Below are 21,166 nucleotides of genomic sequence, written 5' to 3'. Positions count from 1 at the left end.
TCTAATTCTGCTCTATTTTGGCCAAAGGGAAGACATTTATACTATAAATGAATGGTTTTCCCCAGGATGCCCATGAAGACAAAAAAAGAAAATCACTATTCCTAAAGTTTAAAAGAGAGAAATGCAACACATACAATAGAAAATAATTAAACTAATTTAGTCAATCCATAACTGTTAATGAAATTATATAAAAACCACATTCATGATCACAATAAATGAGACTGAATATTCCTCTGATCGAGGAACCCAATTTATTTGCTATCCACAAAACAAACTTCAGTTTCCATTCAAAGGGATATTTTATAATTATCTTTACAAACTGAGGCATTTTCATAATCAACAGAGTACAGCAGAAAATACTTGAAAAAAATGAATACAGAGGGGCACCTGGATGCTTCAGTTGGTTAAGCATCTGCCTTTGGCTCAGGTCATGATCCTAGAGTCCTGGGCTCTCTGCTCAGCATGGAGCCTGCTTCTCCCTCTCCCTCTGCCTGCCACCCTGCCTAATTGTGCTATTTCTCTCTCTATGCCAAATAAATAAATAAAATCTTAAAAAAAAAAACTAATACTGAAATTTTAAACCATTAATGTTCCAAACAGTCATAAATCATATTGCCCTTATCTCAATTCTAACTGTAGGTTTGGGAGGTGGTATAAGAGGAAGACCTTCTGGCTTCACCATTAACTACACGTACCCTTGAAAAGTTATTTAACTTCTCTGTCCCTTATTTTCAAATATGAAAAATGGCAATGATAACCATGTTTCCCTCATATTGTTACAGTGAGGCTAAATGTAAAATATTTTGCATAGTAACTGATGTGTATAATTAAGTGCTCAATGTATGCTGGCTTACATATTTTTTAATTGTTATAAATGTATCACAGCTTCATCATTTAATAATAGCTCTGTGGCCAGGGACAAGACACTTAATATCCAAAATCTTCAGTTTACTCATTTATAAAATGTAGCTCAAGTAATAGTGGTTGAGAATTAGTATTACAGTAGGTATGTATAGCTCATCATTGTTATTACTAGCAGTAATGCTGTTTGTCAATGGAGGTTTCCTAATATGAATAACTAAAATATGAGAATATTTTTGACTGGGAAGGCATTCTTACTTAACAGGAAAGAAGTTGTTTCTTCTGTAAACAAGTAACTGAAAACTCTATAAAGTATATGACAAAAATGTGTCTATATTACTTCAAGAAACTATAGCAGTTTGTATGGTAGGTGATGTATAAGACAGCAGGGTGCAGCGGTGAGTTAAAAGAACAAGGTCACGCGTGGCCCAGGTGGTAGCTTAACTCTCTAGCTACCAAAACAAACTGTTAAATAGCTACTTATAAAATATATAAGACCTAGACTGATAATTACATCACATAAAATATATCAGACCTAGACTGATAATTACATCACATAAAAAAAATAGTTCTGGGTGCCTGGGTGGCTCAGTGGGTTAAAGCCTCTGCCTTCGGCTCAGGTCATGATCCCGGGGTCCTGGGATGGAGCCCCGCATCGGGCTCTCTGCTCCATGGAGAGCCCGCTTCCTCCTGTCTCTCTGCCTGTATTCCTGCCTGCCTCTCTGCCTACTTGTCATCTCTATCAAATAAATAAATAAAATCTTATAAAAAAACAATTAAAAAAAATAGTTCCAAGGTTTATCTATTCATATGCAGGAATCAGTCTTATCTGTCAAGTCCCACAAGTTTGTGTACAGGTTTTACCAAGCAACTCCCTATTATTCACCATCCTATAGCAGAAATTGAAGAGAAATGTTTATAATGAGAGATCCCACGCATTGCTCTCTGTTAACAATTTCACAATTAAATTAACTCTCTATAGGGACTTCTTACATTACTTACTATATCCCTCTGCCAACTCAGTATTTCCTCTAAATACAAGCAGTTAGGTTATATTTCATTGGCTCCAAATTGTCTGATTTCTAAACAGAACAGTTTATACTATTATTTCATTGTGACTGTTTTAATGAATGAAATTATAAAATATTTTTGGTGCTAGAGTAATTTTCAAGATTCACAGTTTAAAGTTCTAGAGACCTAGTGTACAGCATAGTGACTGCAATTAACAATCTGGCATTGCATACTTGGAAGTTGCTAAGAGAGTAGATCTTAAAAGTTCTCAGCACACACACACAAAGATGGTTAACTATATGAAGTGATGAATATGTTAACCAACGTTATTGTGGAATCATTCTGCAATATGTACCTATATAAATCATCACATTGTACTCCTTAGACTTACATAGTGTTATGTGTCAATTATAATCTCAAAAAAAAAAACCCTTGGGGAAAAAAAGCTCTAAATACTGTACAATGTTTAATAACATGACCCTTTTAGATTTTAATCTTCCTGAGGACAGGTACCATGTCTCTCCCCAGCACATGTCTGGCATGTTTAGAACTCACTGGATATTTGTTGAATTTAAAAATGAATGAGTAAAAGATAGAGGAAAAAAAGAAGATGCACATTTTAAAGAATCATTTTTTAAGACTCTCAAGATTACACAGCATTTAATAATCACATTCTTATTTTATGAGATAACCAAAAAATACACGACACAATTTGCTGAAGTGATGATATATAAATTGAGAGACAGTACTAATTATTATCTGTGATTCTTAACCTTCTAGCAGCAGATGCAAAGCAGGTAAGCATGAAGCAAAAGCAATTTGTCTGTTGCTCTCTTACTCACTGTTAGATTTTTACCCTCTCGAGTTATTTTCCATGGCTGTGGCACAGCTGGTGAAGCTAAATCAGGAATATTATAAATTCTCAATTTAGTTTTCCTGATAAAAATTCAGAGTTATAACCTGCATGGCCACAGATAAACACTACTGAAAATGCAGTCAGCAAGCCGTTTGATACATTTGATATATATTAATATGTGCACTCAACATAGTTTATTTAGTATTATCTGATCGAGGTTAGGTTATAGGGAATAAAGTGGTAGAAGGTTTTTACTGATGCGAATTGGGACACAGTTGACATGTTGTATACTTCATGATAACCAGTGCTGTTTAAATATGGTTTCCTAGAAATGGTTATAGTATAAACTAGACTCAAAACATCTCAGTTTGCAATTTCATTCTGTGAACTACACAAAGCAATTATCATATCTTCTTTCCTCCTATGATTCCAAAAGAGAACCCAGTATGTATAAATAAAGCTATAAATAACTTGTCATCTGTAATCTTTATCCAGTCAGCATTTCAAAACATGAAACAGTAGAATATTTCTTAGTTGCCCTGTTTGCTCAAAATATGGCATAAGCACTTATAATACGTATAGGAAAATACACAGAAGCCTAAGTTTTCTACATCTGTTTGTTTTTAGGTAGGTATTAAATAGGAACTAGACATAGATGATTTTGCAATAGAAGGCCTTTCCACCTCACATTCTGAGTATAATGATGAAAGAATAAAACATATCACCAGACAAGTAAAACTGGGTTAATTCCCCATGACCTTTGGAGCTGGTTTGGTCTCAAAGAATCTATGCTTACTAAGTCAGGTTCTGGATATCCAGCTTGTAATAGCCTACTTGTGGAAGAAAGTACAGTAAGCGAGTTGGTACAGAGATTTTCAAGAAACCAAAGGATTTACCCAAATTACAGTTAAAATAACCCTATTACTCAGAAGTTGCTCATCAGCAAAGGTCATTACATAATAATCCTGAATAGCTTATAGTTCAAGGTTGCAGCACACAAAAAATGTGTTTTGGAGTGTGTATATATGTGCATGTGTGTGTATATGTAGACATATATGGACACTAGGGAAAAGATTGAGGAACAAGGGCATCAGGAAAAGCAGACATGGAAGACAAAGCCCAGAGTACTATGGGCTCTTGGTACATAGAAAAAGCCAGCTCTGTTATCTACGCTTGGCTCAAGGCTTAGCTCAGAGAAGGAATACCTGATTCTAATCTAATCCTTTCTAAAATAATTCTCTAGTTTATCAGACAATATTATTTAGAAGGACTGGAATGAGAACGTCAGCTTTTTAATCTCAATTCTACCACTTGGTAGCTGGGTGACCTTGTGAAACTCTTTAACTTTCCTAACCTCAGTTATAGGAATAACAAAGAAAATAAGAGCACTTTCCTTTTACAGGGCAATTATGAAGATTTTATCAAATAATGTATACAGGGGTGCCTGGGTGGCTCAGTCAGTTAGGCAGCTGCCTTCGGCTCAGGTCATGATCGTGGAGTCCTGGGACTGAGTCCCACACTGAGCTCCTTGCTCAGTGAGGAGTCTGCTTCTCCCTCTGTCCCTCACCCTGCTCTCATGCTCTATCCCACTCTCTCTCTCAAATAAATAAAATCTTCAAAAAAAAAAAGGTATATAAAATTATGTTGAAAACTATAAATTTGTCTATAAATATTAGTAATCCACATCGTTTCAAACATAGTTGGGTTCCAATTAATTTGTACTCAAACACATAAAGGGGGGCACCTGGGTGGCTCAATTGGTTAAGCAACTGACTTCAGCTCAGGTCACGATCCTGGAGTCCCAGGATCGAGTCCCGCATCGCACTCCCAGCTCCACAGGGAGTCTGCTTCTCCCTCTGACCTTCTTGCCTCTCATACTCTCTCTCAAATAAATAAAATCTCTAAACACACACACACACACACACATAAAGGGTACCCAAATCAGTACAATTTATAGGAACGAGAAACTTCTGATGTGTACCATTTGGATGAATTCTAAGTAGAAATAATAAAGCCCCATTAAAAATAACTGTTGAGCTGACTTGGCTTTCTAAGACTCTACATTAAAGATAATCATAATGAAATTTAAATTAATTTTTAAAATATAATTTGTTCATATTTTTTCTAATATTATTAAAATGCATGTCTGGAAAATGTTCAAGTATGGGAATTCTACCTTCATTTAGATAAAAGTTTGTTCAAGGAACACTGTTCTATTTCCCAACAGCATATATTGGTCACAAAGTTACCAAATCCTTTCATACTCATTACTTTAGTAGGTCATCACCACCACTGTCGGGGTAGGAGAAGTTGACACATCTGCATTTTACAGAGATGAGGCATCCTGAGCTTTGAAAAGCTAAATAACTTGGCTAAGCCATCCCAGATGGTACGGGGATTCTAACTCCAGTCTTCTGACTCCTGCTTATAAGTTCTTTTTTTTTTTTTTTTTCAATTTATTTATTTTCAGAAAAACAGTATTCATTATTTTTTCACCACACCCAGTGCTCCATGCAAGCCGTGCCCTCTATAATACCCACCACCTGGTACTCCAACCTCCCACCACCCCCCGCCACTTCAAACCCCTCAGATTGTTTTTCAGAGTCCATAGTCTCTCGTGGTTCACCTCCCTATCCAATTTACCCCAACTCCCTTCTCCTCTCTAACACCCCTTGTCCTCCATGCTATTTCTTATGCTCCACAAATCAGTGAAACCATATGATAATTGACTCTCTCTGTTTGACTTATTTCACTCAGCATAATCTCTTCCAGTCCCGTCCATGTTGCTACAAAAGTTGGGTATTCATCCTTTCTGATGGAGGCATAATACTCCATAATGTATATGGACCACATCTTCCTTATCCATTCATCCGTTGAAGGGCCATAGTTTGGCGACCGTGGCCATTGCTGCTATAAACATTGGGGTACAGATGGCCCTTCTTTTCACAACATCTGTATCTTTGGGGTAAATACCTAGGAGTGCAATTGCAGGGTCATAGGGAAGCTCTATTTTTAATTTCTTGAGGAATCTCCACACTGTTCTCCAAAGAGGCTGCACCAACTGCTTAGAAGTTCTTAAAACAAGCTCCTTCTACCTGCCTGGTGGAGTCAAACTACTTAAACTTTACACTTTCAATTTCTAGTTTATGATAGTATGCTATTAGTACCCTTTCATGTATTAATTATAAGGAAGTCTTACAATTTGGAGTCTGAGCAAGTTGGATGTAGTTAATTATATAAAGATGAAACATGTCAACCAAAATTGTCTCAGTCTATTTGGTTGCTGTTCAGAATTAAGATTGATAAAAATTACTGCTCATCATTTCCATCATACCAATACTTTGGAAAATCAAGTATCTAGAGAAAGAGCCAGAATTTAAGGAATGCCAAACAGAAATATTTTAGAAGAAACTGGAAATGCACTACTGTGCCTTTTTAAGAGGTTCCAAAATTGGAAGTCATCAGGCTAGGTTTCACATTGTTTTATACCTATCAAAAGGACAAACTCAACAAGGCTAGAATGAAATCCTTAGAATAACTTCAAAACAATGCTAAAAGTCAAACTAAGAAATTAAATGAGGACTAAGATAATTCTTGATTTTGAATCCCCTAAAAAGAAAAAAAGGAATTTAAGCAGTCTATTCTGAAGTTTTCATAATATGGAGTGGAAATGGCAGAGCCATGGCTAAGGACAAAAACAATTCTCAAAAGGATACAATCAAAACTTTGGAAAAACAAAGTCATCTCGAAAAAATAGTCTCTTTTATATGGGTCAAGTATAAATGTCACATAAGCTACTTCAGAGAACTTGAATTCTATGGTAAACATAAATAATATAATAAATATACATAACTCCAGGACAAATTAAACTAATAGAAACCAACTATACTCAGAAGATTTCAAAGTTGCCAATACTATGAAATAGCAATAATAACTGACATGCAAAGCCTACATCAAATTTTCTCATTCCATATATATGCTTACCAGGATCTCTGATAAATTATGTGAACTCAAGGTTCAACTTAGATTTTTAAAATATAATATGCATGTGATAGACACTAATGTGAACCCATGCCCAGATGCCCCCTTCAAGGGTAACCTGCTGCTCAGCAGCAGGGAGTACAGTTAGCAAAGAGCTTCCCACTGTTACCCACGTCACGGTCTGCCTCAGGTGCTGAGAGGTCAAGCCTTTCCTAGGCTGACTGGCTTAGTCACTGACTGAGTCAAGTGGGAATATGAAAGCCCCACCATTTCAGACTAATGCAGGACAACTCCAAGCAATGTTTGCTCCAGAGCTCGCCATCAGGTTGGTGGAGGTTTTGGTCAGATCTGCATTAAGTTCAACTTCTCCCTCCAACCAATCCCACTGTCCTCCTTTTTTCCCTAAGTGTTGTTCTTTAATAAACATCTTGCACTCCAAATTTTACCCAGCACATGCTTCTGAAAAATCCAAGCTGTGACAATGTACTTTTCTAAATACTTCCTGAAAGTAAAACAAACAAACAAACAAACAAAAAACTTCATATGTTAAAGAGATAAGATGTATCCAGAATATATAAAGAATTCTGGCAACTCAACAATAAAGACAAATAACCTAATTTAAAAAATGAACAAAGGAAATGAATACACATTTCTCCAAAGAAAATATACAAATGACTAAAAAGCACACATACTAAAAAGATATGCTCAACATCATTAATCATTAGGAAAATGAAAATCAAAACCACAATAAGAAACCACTTCGCACCCTAAAGCATTGCTATAATCAACAAGAAAGACAGTAACAAGTACTGGTGAGAATGTAGAGAAATTGAAACCCTCATACATTGTTAGCTGGAATGTACATTGGTATACAACCATTTTAGAAAAGTTTGGCAGTTCCTTAAAATGTTAAACAGATTTACCACATGACCTAGCAATTCCACTTTAGGTACATATCTAAGAGAAATGAAAACACATGTCCACACCAAAACTTATACACAAATGTTCCTAAAAGCATTATCTGTAATTCCCAGAAAGTAAATGTCTATCAAGTTATGATTAGATAAACAAATTATGGTATATCCATACAATAGATAGTATTCATTAATAAAAATTGAGGACTAATACATGCTCCAACATGAATAACCTTGAAAACATTAAGTGAAAGAAACCAGCTACAAAAGACCACATATAATTCCATTTATATGAAATGACAAGAATAAAAAATTCCATAGAAAGAGAAAGTAGACTAATGTGTTTTGGGTGTTGGGGGTGGGGAGGGAGTAAAGAGTGACTGCTAATGGGTATGAGGTTTCTTTTTGAGGTGATGATTCCAACAGTCCAAAAGAGATACATTGGAATAGTGTACCTCACTATGTATTAAATGGTTCTCTCACTCCATCTCCTCTCTACAGCTGTAATGCCAAACATCAAGGCACAAGGCACTCACCCTACCATCCCTCCCATCAGAGCCAGGCTGGCAACCTGCTCTACCTAGACATAAGGGGCAAACCCAGTACTTCCTAGGTATAAAAGGTAAACATTATATATAAAGTTTTTATAAATTACAGTGCTCTCATCTAGCTGCTTCTGGTTCTGTGCCTTCACTTCACTTAAGTGCCTTCAGAATGGATTTTTTTTCACTACTAGAATTTCTCAATTCTTTATAAAGTGATAGTACTTTCTAGAATTTCATGTTTGTACCATATTTCAACTCCTAACGTGGAACCAAGAGGCAATGACTTCAGAAAGATTTGGGGAGGCTCTATATTGCTGGTGATACTACAAAATCTGATCTTAAAAAAAAAAAAAGAGAGAGCTAGGAATTTAAAATCTCAAGTCATCATTATTTTAAACTACCACATTAATTACAGTGGTTATTTACTTCATTCAGAGAACAATACACACAATTCATACCTTGCCTAAATTAACAAAGGATTTAAGACAACAAAATTCTCTTGTTCCAAAGGCAAAGGGCTTTGAATCCTCTTGGTTTCTATAAAATATTTTTTCCCCAACAAAGACAACCCTTACTTAGCCACACTATTAATTACAGGAAATTAACTCTGTGGCACTGAAGTCATCAGCACAAGGGCACTTTGTGGAATGTTAAGCCATTTATGTTATTAGACCTATGCTTAAACACAGTATGCCAGATGGCTCTCGTTACTATTGTCTACATAAGCACAAAGTGATAGAATCCCTTCCTATGATCATGAGAGTCAAGAATTTTACAACTAGACTTCAATTCCAACATTAAAGCTATGTCCTCTGAGTGACCCTCCTATTGAGAATAACTAAACTTAGAAGGTATATTACAAAACTCAGAATATCTATAAATGTTGCTCACTAAATTATCATTAAGGAAGAAATAATAATTTCAATATCTGCAGAAAAAGTATTTGATAAAATTCAATACTCAATTTTGAAGGAGAACTCCTAGCAAAGTAAGAAAAAAGGAACACCCTTAACATAATAAAGAGGTTCAACAAAATAAAACAGAAATACAGTAAAACTGCTCTTCATGGTAATATATTAAAAACATTCTATTTAAAATCAGGTACAGAAAAGAATGCCCATCATTACCACTTAACTATTTCCACTTCTAATCAAAATTTTCTGGAGGTTCTACTAGTATAAAATATGGAAAAGTAAATGAAAATGTATCAGAATTGAAAAAGGAAAGTTTTTATTTGCAAATAATATGACCATATAAAACAAAACAAAAGAAGTAGAGCCAAGAAATAAGACTTCCTAGAATCAAAAACAAGAATATTTAAGTCTATTATTAGGAATAAAAAGAGAATTCAGCAAGATGGCTGAAGTGATTTATATATAAAAATAAAGTTATTTAAATACCACCAACTATCAGTTATAAAAAAAAATCAGTTACAAAACATGTTTTTTTAAAAAGAGGTACCATTCATAAATGCAAAAAATTAAAACCTACATATTAAGAATAAATCTAACAAAAGATGTGTTAAACCTATATGCACAAAATGATAAAATGTTAGTGAAAGACATTAATGAAGACAGAAATACATGAAGAGATATATCATATTCATGGACAGAAAAACCCAATACTGTAAAGATACCAGTTTTCCTCTAACTGATAAATGGATTCAATACAGTTCCATTCAAACCTAACAGAACTTGAAAAACTAATTCAGAAAGATTCATAGAAGAACTACCAAAAATAGCTAAGACATGCCTGAAGAAGAACATTATAGAAGAGTTGCCTTACTAGGTATCCCCATAACTAACACAGTAAGTCGTTAGTATTGGAATAAACAAAACGATCTACAGAACAGAACTATAAAACAGATCCACCGAACAGACTGACGTGACACAGATGATACTAACATATCACTGGGGAAAGGATGGATTTTTCAATAATTGGGACAACTGGTTAACTATACAGTAAAAAAAAAAGAAGAAGAAGAAGACGAAGAAGGAGAAGAAAGAAAAGAAAGGCCAGATCTATTTCACTCCACACACAAAGATAAATTTTGAATGTACAAAGGGCATAAAGCAGAACCTTAAACTTCAGGGAAAAATATAGACTACTGTTTTGATAGGGCATGGAATGAAAATGTGATGAGATATTATTTTACATTCCCTAGACTAGAAAAAATTAAGAAACCTGATAATACCAAAAGTTAAAAAGACTGGAATCTGAGAAATATTTTTATTCACACTTCTGATCAAAAGATAAATTAGTGGGGGCATCTGGCTGGCTCAGTCAGAAGAGCATGTGACTCTTAACCTTGGGTTTTAAGTTCAAGCTTTACACTAGGTGTAGAGATTACATACACAAACAAACATATAAACTTAAAAAATTTTTCAATCACCATTAAAAAAACAACAAAATATAAGTTAGTGTAAAAACATTAGAAAAATTGGCATGAGATTTCCAAATGAAACATTCTTATCTCAACCCATTAATCCCATATCTTGGTTTACTGCTTGGACTTATACATGCACATGAGGAGACAGGTGTGTAAATGTTCACAAAATATTCATGTCATCACAAAAGCTGGTTTATTCAATACCTATGACTGCATAATAAATTACCTCAAAATGTAGTTGCCAAAAATAATAAACCCTTATCATAATCTCTCAACGTTTCTGTAGATCACAAATTTCAAAGCAGCCCAGCTGGGAGGTTCTGAATCAGGCTCATGAGGTTGCAGTCAAGATATATTGGCCAGATCTACAATCATCTGAAAGCCTGGCTAGAGCTAGAGGTGACTCATTCACACAGATAAATTATCGATACCAGTTGTTGTTAGAAGCCTCATTACCTCCCACATGGGCTTTTTCACAGGTCTGCTTGAGGATCACCACAACATGGCTTGAGAGAGAGCCAGGAGATTAAGGGGAAAGCTGTCAAAGTCTCATCCCCACTTCCTTGACACTCAGCTGGCACAAAGGACAACCCTGTTCAATGCAGGAAGGGTCTACAGAAAGGCATGGCTATCAGAAAGAAAAAATCAGGTGCACCTAGGTGGCTCAATGGGTTGAGGCCTCTGCCTTTGGCTCGGGTCACCATCCTGGGGTCCTGGGATCGAACCCCACATTGGGCTCTCTGCTCAGCAGGGAGCCTGCCTCCTCTTCTCTCTGCCTGCCTCTGCCTACTCGTGATCTCTGTCTGTCAAATAAATAAATACAATCTTAAAAAAAAAAAAAAAAGGAAGAAGAAATCATTGGGGACCATCTTAGAGTCTGGCAACCAAAACTGGACAGGGCTATTCTCCAAGTATAGGAAGGCAAATCTACTGTAATATATTAATAAAGATGACTACTATATAGTAGTCAAAGTGAATAAATCAGAGCCACACTAAAAATTATGGATAATTTTCCAAATTTTCAAATAATATTAAGTTAACAACTTTCAGGAAATTACATACAATATAATACTATTTATACAAAGCTCAAAAACAAACTAAACTAAAATAATGTATAAGTATCATAATTCAGGTAATAAAACTACCAAAAAAATCAAGAGAAAAAAACAAAATTCAGAAGAGTGACTCTCTCTGGGAAGATGGAAAGGGCATGAGATGGGGAGAGACACAAAGGTCAATTTTAGTTATTAATAGTGCTTTGACTCTTGGATTGAGGGAATTTATAGCTGTTCATTATACATTATGATTTATAACTTGCACAAGCATTACATATAGGGTAGCCACTTGTGAATCAGTACATAATATATACACAATCACACATAGGCCCTAGGTGAATATAATTTTTTTATTTATCAACAATATATTTTTAAATAAATGATAAAGAAAAGCATTAAAAGAAAAAATGTTATGACTAATTTTAGCAGTGCTACCCTCTATAATTTGTTCTATGGTGCATTTTCCTCTCATGATGATGTTGACAGTCCAGTCTCATCTATTTAGTCAGAAATTTGGGAGTCCTGCTGGTGAATAAATCCTAGCAGAAGCAGTCATAAGGCAAAAGAATAATCAGATATTGAGTAAACTTCAGAGCAGTCATATATCAATCAAATACGAGCTAAGCTATCGCTATCACAAATCCAACTGATTCCTTGTCTGTTTTGAAATGGAACTAATATTCTGAATAAAAACTGATTTCCTCAAAAGCTTTGGTACCAGGTATTTAAAAAGATAAACTGTAAATATTTTTTAAAACTTCTATTAAAAAAAACCCAACAACTTTATAATGAAATATCTAAAAATATAACTTTGCATTTCTGAAAATAATGAACTCTCATTTATGTTTTTGCTTCTTGTTTGGTATATTGCCTCTAATAAGGATAACTAGTAAAATCTGCCTTTGAGAGTATATAAGTGATTAAAATTTTTTAATGCTGGCGTAAAGGGCAGTTATAAGCAACTGGGAAATGAAAGATGAGGACTAAGAATTCAATTAAGAATAATCTGTCCCTTTGACTACTAACGGATGGGCTCTAGTCACAAAAGACTATCTCCCACAGAGTATCATCTGTCAATTTTTCAACATGACACAAAAATGGGTTTTAATTCCGAGAAAAAAACAGTAATAACTTTCCTTGTTTTCCAAAATAAGGCAAAAAACGGAAAACGCTATAACAGCAGCCACTGGAGGGAGGACTTGATGTTAGAATAAGAATAAAACAAGGATAAAATATTTTATCTGGTGCTTTGTCTGAACACAACATTTTGTTAAATTCATTTCTGTTTATTTAAATGACAATTGCTGAAAACACTGCTTTTTATGCATGAGTTAAACCTCCTTTCAATGAAAAACAGATGTTGATTCCACCATCTTTTATTGGTGCACAAATTAGAAGTAAGAAAATTATAAAGCAGCCTAGACTAATAAAGAACTAGCACCAATGCTTGGTCAAACTATACACTCAAAGACCTACATTTTATTTTAAATAAGCTTATATTTTGTTCACTGGCCACAAATTTTCTTCTAACACCTCAGGTATTATTTAGTCCCTACTGAAATATGAATTATGGCATTGCTCTTCATGTAGTTGAGGGTTTGGTTTAGTTTCTAATAAAATAGTCATATATTTTAATATTTGTTGAGGTAAACCTGGTTTTACACACAAACACAAACATACATACACACACTCACAGTTCAAACCTCCAGTGCTGGCCATATACAAATCACTAAAAGAAATACTATTTAAGGCAAGTTTAAATAAAGATTCAAAACATAAATCACAGAACTGGAAGGCCATTTGAGTTAGCTTTTTCACAATCCCAGTTTCTATTTTAATAGTGGCCATATACTATACAATAGACACGAGGCTTGTATAACAATTCTAAATATAAGAAAAGTCCTTTCCCATTTAAAATGATTCCTTATACAATCAATATTTTAGAGTTGACTTCTTAAACTCAAGAATCCTACTGCGATTTAATCAATGAGTCAACAAAACTGCCAGTTCTGAATAAGAACCATTCAGAAGAAAAAGCAAGAGATGAAGTGCAGATTAAACTCTAAAATAAATTCAGTGGAGGGGCATAGAAATTCATCCAATAAGGTATTCAAGTGAATAGAGTGCACCTAAACTAAGAAAACAGATTTTTTTAAAAAATTGGCAACAACAGATATGGAAATAATGTAACTCAGGCAAAAGAAACTATGTAACTCGTGCAAAAGAAAAATTTAACGAAGCTATCAGTTAAAATGATATACCATACTATATCAAAGATATGTTTCTAAAATACCATAATTTTGTTCGTATTTTAAAGGTACAGAGAAACTATTTTAGGACTTTTGTAAAAAGAAAAAAAATTGAATTTTATGGAGTAAATAATTGGACCTTAATTCATGTGTTTTAATCTTTAGACCTTCCTAATACTGACATGACTTTAAAACAGGATAGAAAAATATTTGGAAAAATACATATGGAAATGTACATGGAAAAAGGCCTGAAGTATTCAGTTACCAACAAAAAAACAAAAACCAAAGTTTTGTTATTACAGAATGTAAAGAACGGACAAAACAACTTCACCCAAATGTTTTGCAAAAATTCAAAACAAGTCTTAGGCAGTCAGGCATCTTAATAAATAAGATAACCAAAAGATCTATAATTCAATAGGTAAATATGTATTGAAACACTGAAATTAACTACAACAAACGTAAGTGACTACTGCTTTAAAAATTGTGCTGCAGGGGCACCTGGGTGGCTCAGTGGGTTAAGCCTCTGCCTTCAGCTCGGGTCATGATCTCAGGGTCCTGAGATCGAGCCCCATATCGGGCTTTCTGCTCAGCAGGGAGCCTGCTTCCCACTTTCTCTCCACCTGCCTACTTGTGATCTCTCTCTCTCTGTGTCAAATAAATAAATAAAATCTTTTTTAAAAAAAAATTGTGCTGCAGCTGCTATTAGGCCAATACTTCCAGAAAACAAAAGGTGGTTGGGCTCTGAGAGAAATATATTTTAATGTTTATAGTCTAAGACTCTCTAAAGAAGAAACCTTCTCTATATTTAGAGTAATCTTTACTACAATGTGTTACTTAGTTTTGCTCAGATTTTGTTTTCCCTTATCTTTCATAACATTCACTGCTTAATTAAAAATAAAGTTTAAATTTTAAGACACGAAGATTTCTTATACTCTGAGACACTTCCCACTCACTAATTACTACTCCTGAAATACTTTTCTCAAATACTGTACTCTCATAAGTGCCACATGAAATTTAGCTCTTTGTATTTTATATTACAGCCATCTACATACAAGTCATATCACCTCTCAGAGGGTAAGTACTGTGCCTTTCTCATCTTGGTATTTCTTATATACAATGGGCTCATAAATGTCTTAAATAGGGCTTGTCTGCAAAATAATTAAAGCCTATAAAAGCAGATAACACCCCGCCAAATTGGAGAAAGGATAACTAATGCAAAAATGAGTCCTTACTTCATTTTTTAAACTGTATTTACACAATTTAGTAAACAAATAATACTAAATAATACCCTTTCAAATGAGGCCTAGTAGCTAACTTAGACTAATTACTGAAATAATAAAAACTGATACTATTAGAGGATATAGTAGGATTTAGATGATGCTTATAGTCAAGGTCTTATTCAGAAAGTAATAATACACAATACAGACATTAGCAATATAGAAACATAGGGCTTACATAATATTTGTAATCAGGGTCTCATTTAGAAGGAACCAATACACTCTAAAAAATAATAGCCATAAAAAAACACAGTAACACTTCATTACCAAGTTGAGGCATAGGCAGAACTTTCTATCTTTTCCCAAGTTTAAAACTAATTATAGGATTTAAGTAGACCAGTAAAGTTTAGGGATGCATAAACAGAGCTGCAAGGAAAATGTAAAATATTTGTTATTTTTTAACAGTTATATGGCTCAATCAAAGTATAAGAATGATCAAACAAGAAATTTCTCAATGAAGAGGGCAAATTAGTAGAAGAGAAAAAAACCATCCCTCTCATTGCAACTTTTCCCATTAGGTCAACATGTAAACAACCTTAGCTGTTTATGTATACAGGATATGTGATAGGTGTTGGCAAACTGGCTCATAAATGGGAAAAGGAAGAACCACAAGATTTTAAGCCATGTGAACCATATGATTCACATCTGAGTGTAACAAATTGTGACATTTCAACTCTGACTTTCTGTTCCAGGCACTTTGTTTCACAATGCCAGGTAAATGGAAGAGAGTAGAAAAATCATAGACTAATAGTAATGAAGAATTGAGGATGGTGTTCCTCACACACCCTAAGCATCTCTACCTAAAATTCAAAAGCAATATGGAAAGGCAGTTGCAGGAATGTAGAACTGATAGCAAATAACTACAAATTAGAATTTGAAACCCTCTGTTTCATTTCAGGAATCCTTGATCTTTTAAGCACTATATGTACGGCAGACAGATTATCAATGTTTTCCAAAGGTCACTACATGATTACTGAACAAAATCAATCAAATAATATATATACCCTATCCACATCTAAATTCTCCATTTAAATTTAATGACATATAACAGACTATAAATACCACATAGGCAGTTACTTTTCATATAATACTTGGTATCAAAAGAAGGTAACATCTACAAGTTCTTTAACTCCGAGGAGTGTCTTTCCTGAGAGAAAACAAATTACCAGGGTAGAGAAGAGTATGATTGCAAAAGCACTGAGTAATGAGTACAGAATCAGAAATGTTGAAAAACTGAGTTCTTTCTTCCTGAGATCAGGATCAAGACAGGAATGCCCATTTTTTATTTTGTCTGTGTTAGTTACCATACAATACATCATTAGTTTTTGATGTAGTGTTCCAAGATTCACTGCTTACATACAACACCCAGTGCTCCTGTAATGAGTGCCCTCCTTAATATCCACCACCAGGCTCACCCTTCCCCCCTCCCCTTTAAAACCTTCAGTTTGTTTCTTGGAGTCCACAGTCTCTCGTGGTTCATCTCACCCTCTGATTTCCCCTTCACTTTTCCTTTCCTTCTCCTAATGTCCTCCATGTTATTCCTTATGTTCCACAAGTAAGTGAAACCATATGATAATTGACTTTCTCTGCTTGACTTACTTCACTTAGCATAATTTCCTCCAGTTCCACCCATGTTGATGCAAAAGTTGGCTGTTCAGCCTTTCTGATGGCTGAGTAATACTCCATTGTGTATATGGACCACATCTTCTTTATCCATTCATCTGTTGAAGGGCTTCTTGGCTCCTTCCACATTTTGGTTATTGTGGACACTGCTGCTATTAACACTGGGGTACATATAGCCCTTCTTTTCACTACATCTGTATCTTTGGAGTAAATACCCAGTAGTGCAATTGCTGGATCATAGGGTAACTCTATTTTTAATATTTTTTTAAAGATTTTATTTATTTATTTGATAGACAGGGGATCACAAGTAGGCAGGGAAGCAGGCAGAGAGAGAGGAGGAAGCAGGGTCCCCGCTGAGCAGAGAGCCCGACGCGGGGCTCGATCCCAGGACCCTAAGATCATGACCCGAGCCGAAGGCAGAGGCTTTAACCCACTGAGCCACCCAGGCGCCCCATATTTTTAATTTTTTGAGGAACCTCCACACTGTTTTCCAAAGTGGCTGCACCAACTTGCATTCCCACCAACAGTGTAAGAGGGTTCCCCTTTCTCCACATCCTCTCCAATATTTGTTGTTTCCTGCCTTGTTGATCTTTGTCCTTCTAACTGGTGTTAAGGTGGTATCTCAATGTGGTTTTGATTTGAACTTCCCTGATGGCTAATGATAATGAACATTTTTTTCAGGTGTCTGCTAGCCATTTGTGTGTCTTCATTGGAGAAGTGTGTGTTCATGTCTTCTGTCTATTTCTTGACTTGATTATCTGTTTTTTGGGTGTTGAGTTTGAGAAGTTCTTTATAGATGTTGGATATCAGTCCATGCTCTATAGTGTCATTTGCGAATATCTTCTCCCATTCTGTGGGTTGCCTCTTTGTTTTGCTGACTATTTCCTTTGCTGTGTGGAAGCTGTTTATCTTGATGAAGTCCCAAAGTTCCTTTTCACTTTTGTTTCCCTTGCCTTTGGACACGCGTATTGAGAGAAGCTGCCATGGCCAACGTGAAAGAGATTACTGCCTATGTTCTCCTCTAGGATTTTGATGGATTCCTGTCTCATGTTGAGGTCTTTCATCCATTTTGAATTTATCTTTGTGTATGGTGTAAGAGAATGATTGAGTTTCATTCTTCTACACATAGCCGTCCAATTTTCCCAGCACCATTTATTGAAGAGACTGTCTTTTTTCCACCGGATGTTTTTTCCTGCTATGTCAAAGATTATTTGACCATAGAGTTGAGGGTCCATATCTGGGATTTCTACTTTTTCCATTGGTCTATGTGTCTGTTTTTGTGCCAGTACCATGCTGTCTTGGTGATCACAGCTTTGTAATAAAAGCTTGAAATAAGGCAACATGATGCCCCCAGCTTTGTTTTTCTTTTTCAACATTTCCTTGGCGATTTGGGGTCTTTTCTGGTTCCATACAAATTTTAGGATTGTTTATTCCAGCAGTTTGAAAAATGCCAATAACATTTTGATCAGGGTGGCACTGAAAGTATAGATTGCTCTGGGCGGCATAGATATTTTAACAATGTTTATTCTTCCAATCCATGAGCATGGAATGTTTTTCCATCTTTCTGTGTCTTCTTCAATTTCTTTCATGAGTGTTCTGTAGTTCCTCAAGTACAGACCCTTTACCTCTTTGGTTAGGTTTATTCCAAGGTATCTTATGGTTTTTGGTGCTATAGTAAAGGGAATCGATTCTCTAATTTCCCTTTCTAGTTTCATTATCAGTGTATAAGAAAACAACTGATTTCTATGCATTCATTTTGTATCTTGCCACATTACTGAATTACTGTATGAGTTCTAGTAATTTGGGGGTGGAGTCTCTTGGGTTTTCCACATAAAGTATCATGTCATATGTGAAGAGAGAGAGTTTGACTTCTTCTTTGCCAATGTGAATAACTTTTATTTCTTTTTGTTTCCTGATTGTTGTTGCTAGGACTTCTAGTACTATGTTGAACAACAGTGGCAAGAGTGGGAATGCCCACTTTCTTCATTAACTATACTAAGAGAAATACATGTGGATAGAGTATATAAAATGCAGCATTTGATTGCCTTTGCCCATTAATTTATGAATACCCACTTTTGCCATTAAGTGAGTTGAGAGATGTAAATGTGGATATGGTAAATATAGTATTTGACTTGCTTGGTTCCTAAGTTTATTACAGAGTAAGCTCTAGATACACTGAAAATCTGCCTGCCCTACACATCAAATGCTTAAGTCAGTACTCAGTGCAATGCAGGGAGGAATGCACAGAGATTGGAAGAAAGTAAAACTGTCTTTAATTGCATTTTATGTGACTATTAACATGGAAAATCCCAGAGAAACTACAAAACAATACTACTACTGTCAACAATTTAACAAGGTGAGCGAACACAAAGAAAAGTATAAAATTCAACTACATTCATAAACACAGGTATATAGAGATCAAGAACAATCAGCAAATGTGGGAAATAATCAGTTCAGTGGTGCCAAAAACATAAATTCCTAAAACTAAAGCTAACAGATAAGATCCAAGAATGTTACATCAAAAACCACCTTGTTGGAAAAAAAAAAAATAAAGATGTGAATAAATAGAAAGAAATACCACTTTCATGGATAAGAAAACTCACTATTTTTGAGATGATGTTCTTCCCCAAATTTATTTATAAATCCAACATAATCCCAATCAGATCACAGGAGGCTATTCTGTAAATATTGGAAAGTTAATTCCAAAATTCACACAGAAATACAGAAGACTAGAATAACCAAAGCAATTTCACAGCCCACAAAAGTGGAAGAAGTACCCTAAATAATTTTTAAAATTACCATACAGTTATAGTAATCAAAACAATTTGGTATTGAGAAAAAATATATATACAACAAAGGAACTGAACAGAGTCTAAAAATAGACAAACACATATAAAGTCAGTTGATTTCCAACAAAAGTGTAAGGCTATTCAATAGAAGGAAAGTCTCCAATAATAATGCTGATTGAATATCTGTATGGAAAAAAATAAAACCAATTCACATCATACATAAAGAGTAACTCAAAATAGATCACAGACCTGGATATAATACCTAAAACTATAAAAATCTAGAAGAAAACACAGGAGAAAACTTTTGCAACCTTGAATAGACAAAAGTTTCTTAGTTATAACAATAACAACAACAAAACACCCATGAAACATAAAAGAAAAAAATTGGTAAGTTATGTCTCATTAAAATTAAAAAACATTTGCTCTCCAAAAAATAACATTAACAAAGTGAACAAGAAGCCACAAACTGAATAAATATTTGAAAAAGACATATTAGAAAAAAAGATTTGTATACAAATTATGGGAAGAACTCTTGGAACTGAACAATAATAATAACCCAATTTAAAAGTAGGCAAAACAAACAAAGTCCAGACTAAGACAGGTGAATTCTACCAAACATGTAATACTCCTTCCTCTCAAACTATTCTTAAAAATTGAAGAGGAAAAAAAAAAAAAATTGAAGAGGAAGAAAAACTTCCAAATTCATTCTATGGGGGCCAGTATTACCGTGATACTAAAATCAGATGAAGACACAACAAAACAAAACAAAAACAAAAACAAACAAAACAACTATAGCCTAATACCTCTGATGAACATAAAAATACTCAAAAAAATATTATCAAACCAAATCCAACAATACATTATTCCTGAATCAGTCAACATGATGCATCATATCAATAAGAGAAAGGATTAAAAACCCTATGATCATTTCAACAGAGGCAGAAAAAGCATGTAACAAAGTATAACATCTATTCATGATAAAAACCCTCAACAAAGTAGCTTTAGAGAAAATAAATACACCTCAACATAATAAACTTACAATGGAGAAAAACTAAGAGCATTTCCCTAAGGTCAGGAACAAGGTAAGGATGTCCACTCTTAGCACTTTTATTCAACATAGTAACAGAAATCTAGCCACAGCAATTAGATGACAAAAAGGAATAAAAGGCATCCAAACTGGCAAGGAACAAGTAAAACTTCCACATTTGCAGATGACATGATACCATATATAGAAAACTCTAAAGACTCCACCAGAAAACTATTGGAACTGATTACTAGAACTGATAAATGAATTCTGTAAAGTCAGAGGACATAAAATCAGTGTACAGAAACCCATTACACTTCTATACGTTAATAATGAAGCAGCAGAAAGAGAAATTAAGAAAGCAGTCTCATTTACAATTGTGCCAAAAAGAATAAAATAACTGGGACTAAACTTAACCTAGGAGGTGAAAAACTTGCACCCTGAAAACTATACAACACTGACAAAAGTAACTCAAGACAACACAAACAAGATATTCCAAGCTCATGTACTGGAAGAACAAGTATTGTTAAGATGTTCATACTACCCAAATCAATCTACAGATTTAATACAATCCTATCAAAATATCAACAGC

The 21,166-nt window shown here is 34.6% G+C and overlaps 1 protein-coding gene across 2 annotated transcripts in view; it reads right to left on the bottom strand.

Moving 5' to 3' along the window:
• Nucleotides 1–21,166, bottom strand: part of FAM172A (family with sequence similarity 172 member A) — a 434,833-nt gene that overhangs the window by 400,081 nt on the left and 13,586 nt on the right. The window lies entirely within an intron of this gene.

This window comes from Neovison vison, chromosome 1 (assembly GCF_020171115.1).
Source record: "Neovison vison isolate M4711 chromosome 1, ASM_NN_V1, whole genome shotgun sequence".
NCBI classification, from domain to species: domain Eukaryota; kingdom Metazoa; phylum Chordata; class Mammalia; order Carnivora; family Mustelidae; genus Neogale; species Neogale vison.
The sequence above is the reverse complement of the archived record's forward strand: the minus strand, read 5'-3'. Positions and strand labels throughout refer to the sequence as shown.